This window comes from Myotis brandtii, unplaced genomic scaffold (assembly GCF_000412655.1).
Source record: "Myotis brandtii unplaced genomic scaffold, ASM41265v1 scaffold194, whole genome shotgun sequence".
Lineage (NCBI taxonomy): Eukaryota > Metazoa > Chordata > Mammalia > Chiroptera > Vespertilionidae > Myotis > Myotis brandtii.
Genome location: NW_005357232.1, coordinates 1,196,445 through 1,200,055, shown reverse-complemented (window position 1 = coordinate 1,200,055; position 3,611 = coordinate 1,196,445). Strand labels below are relative to the sequence as shown.

General features: G+C 30.6%; 1 long non-coding RNA gene across 1 annotated transcript in view; it reads left to right on the top strand.

Annotated features, from left to right (window-relative positions):
• Positions 1–1,464: 1,464 nt before the first annotated feature.
• LOC106725876 overlaps positions 1,465–3,611 on the top strand; it is a 4,169-nt gene continuing 2,022 nt past the window's right edge. Inside the window, exons 1-2 of the long non-coding RNA XR_001361878.1 lie at positions 1,465–1,579; positions 2,342–2,395. This is a non-coding gene — a long non-coding RNA (uncharacterized LOC106725876). The remainder of the gene's footprint in view (positions 1,580–2,341; positions 2,396–3,611) is intronic.

The window sequence follows — 3,611 nt, the reverse complement described above, 5'->3', positions numbered from 1 at the left end:
TCTGTAAATGTTTCTATTTAAATTTTTTAAATTGTGGGGGTGGGGGTGTGGGCAAGCTAGAAGAGGTCAATGGGGGGAAGGGGGGACACATATAATGCTTTCAACAATAAAGATTGCAAAAGTAAATAAAATTGTATTAACTTTCATGTAAATAAGAGATACTGATTTGATTAAGTATTCTCTTACCAGAAACAAATACTAACCATAAGATTCAGTTCTTCAGATTATGAATTACATACAATTTTCTAAAAAAAAAATCTGTAAATATCCTTGACAGTTTATTAGGGAAGTGTATGAAAGCAGGGATTATTTTTCTTGGAATTCAGCTTTATTAAGAAGAGTGGCTCAGAATTGCTTCAGATGGCTCAAAGAAAGGCCCAAATATGGTACCAAAAATTTATTTGAACTAATAATACTGAGTTCTTTTCGATGTTTCCATTCAATGAACTTATCAACCCTTGGTTTTGAGAACATAGGGCGTATTAAAGTGTCTGCTGTTTTTTAATGCTATACCATTGTAACTGCTAATAATAAAAAGCATTTTCCTGCTTTACACCAAAATATTTACATTTGAAAGGTCATATGTGTTCTCTGATTTCTTTTCTTACAGCTTGCCAATATTTGCCGTGCTGAAATGTTTTAATTTAAAATTTCCTTCCTTTGTATCTTTTAGTTTTCTCTGTTGCTGCTTTTTCTGTGACACAAGCCTTTCATTATAGTCACTCTTCTTTTTTCCTTTCCCACTTCTTTCTTTTCCTTTTTTTAAAGCCATGAGAAGCCGATCCATTGGTGAATGTGCTCTGCCATCGGCCTATATACGCAGTGCTAAAAGTGCTCCTGTTCTGATCCATACTTCCAAACCCTTCTTGCCTGATATTGTTCTCACTCCCCTTTCTGATGAGCTTTCAGGTAGTGCCACCTCTGCTAATTTCTGCACCACCTTTTTCACTTTTTAATCCTTCTGCTTTCAAATTTTGCTTAATCAAATAAACTCTTCAAAGTTAATTTCTTTGGGGGAGGTGTGGGAAACTGGGAAAGTGGTTGAGAAATCAACATTTTGAGTTATTTGAACTCTAATGCTATCCTTGCAGTTCATTCTGGAAGTGCTAAGTTTAGTGCTGTGCCAATGTCTAGTATTTTTGGTTGTAAATGGCCAATTTTTTTCTGTTTATGTTTTGATTTTTTTCTTTTTAGATGGTTAAAAGATGTAATAGTATATATTTATGTCATTATAATGTTTCACAAAAGATGACTTGGAAGGTAACAGTCAGAGCCTTGACTTTTAATTTTCCATTGTTTTCACTAACACTTTGGTATATCTTGAATAATGCAGTCTCTGTCATCTATAGTAATGGAAGTAAGCAAGGCGAGTTAATATCAAGAAAAGTACATAATCTAAAAGTTGTTTTATAATAAATCTTTGTATTTATATTAGCTTATAATAATATATTGAATTCTAAGAACTCACTCATTTTAAAACCAAACAAAGAAACCATTCTGTGAAGCCTCAATTTCTAAGGAGCCTTAAAACCCATTCAACTTTTCAATTCTACCTCATGTTCTTGATCCCCAGTTACTGGTATGGTCTCTTTAATAAGGTTTAATTAATATATAATAAAATGTATAGATCCTGGTTCAGATTAATGAGTTTTGAGAATTGTACACATGTCTGTTAACCATCACCAGAAACAAAATATTGAAAGTTTCCATTCCCCCTATAATTTCTTAGTAACACTAAATCAGTACCCTTCCGATGTACTAGCGCATGCACATGCACACCCCCACACACAACCACTTTAATTTTTATCACCATAGATAAGTTTTTTCTTTTAAAAATAAGTTTTCAATGAATAAAATCATATAATGTCTTGTCTTTTAGAAAGAAGCAAGCCTGTGTTGAATGTAGTTACTATGCAAAATGTGCTAGCTCAAAGAAAGTTACCTGTACATTCTTGGTACTTTCCTATCTCTCTTCTTAGGAGTACATTGCCACTTATGGTGAGGTTGCTGATTTTGTTTCGGTTTGTTTTTTTTAAAACAACCTATCTCCCTTTCAGTTCCTAATGACTAGGCTTATGTGAGGGAAGGTGCATTTTTATTAAGATTTCAGGTGAAGTCCCTTCCACCATCTCTAAAACTGTTAAGATCAGAGGTTTCTCTCAAAACCAAGAGTTAGATAACATGTAGACACACAGACATTCTTGTGTTTGGTATTCTTTGGAAATACTGTCAATGAAAAAACTTAGTATTCACTTAAAAAATTTTTTTGTATTGGCTTTTTCTAAAATGAGAAAATAAAAGTCAATTATCAGATGTAATATATTTGTATTTTCTATTTCAGGATATCTTGATTGGGAAGGTTACTTTAATATATTCTTTATGACATTTTTGAGAGGTATTCAATATTATTTTTGAACCCAAAATATAATTAATTAGAAATAATGAATTTTATGATACAGTTGTGCAGTTTTATTGATGACAATAATAAAATAGAAAATTTGACCTTAGATCTAAATCTGGATGCTCAATAAGTATTTGATGACAAAAGAATGTATTTTATCCCAATAAAATTAGGCTACCTGAATTAATTAAGCTATTAGTACAAAAAGTAGTAAGATTGGAAATAAATAAATGGAATACTATGAATTTTAATAACACATATTTTTGTTATATTTGATACTTACCTCCAAATAAAGAATTAGGATATTTTGTCTTTTCAGTGCTCCATGGAAGCACTATACCTTCTTATATAAGTAGCCCTGGTTTTGGTTGCTTATATCAGATTATAATATTTATCCAAATGGCAAATAAAACAATGTTTCTGTTCTTTTAACTAAATTAGATACAAATAAAAGATACTCCCAATTTGTTGTAAACTTCTCTTAGATATATTTTTTGCTTCAAGCTTTGTTTAAATACAGTTAAAGCATTTAATGCAAACCACTTTTGATGTGTTTAGAAAAATAAAATGAGGTTTGACCATTCTTAAATGTTTGCTTGGATTAAATATTCTACTACCATTTTAAAACTGTCAGGAAGACTTATTTTTTTCAGAGTCTTAAGGGCTTTACAAAATTTATTGTCTGCAACTTAAGTAATATTTTGGAAAATATGCATGCTAAGTGCTAAAATATTATTAAAGCGCTCAAATAAAGATGAGGTTGTTTCCTTTAAAATATTCTAAAGTTGTTTCTTCACCAGGATCAATTCCTGTTTCAGAATTCTTGCTTTGCTGTCAAAACATAATTCAGAAAAATTACCTTTTAATAATTTGATGGGGGGGTGTTTTATGTAGAATGTTTGAAAGGAATTTTCTAAATGGATGCTTTATTTGTTGTTTTCATTTCCCCCATTTGGGATAAAATTCCTTCTATGGTAGTTTTAAAGATTTATATAATAGTGAGACACTATTTACTAAATCAAAATAAATTTTATATCTGATTATGAAAATAATGTTAATTTTAGGAAATACGGATTATATGGGACAGTAAAGGGAATAATATACATAATCCTCCAAACCAGTGTTTTTTTATTGATAACTTGAAAAAAAAATTTCCTCCATTTTTTGTGTGTGTGTGTGTGTGTGTGTGTGTGTGTGTGTGTGTATGTAT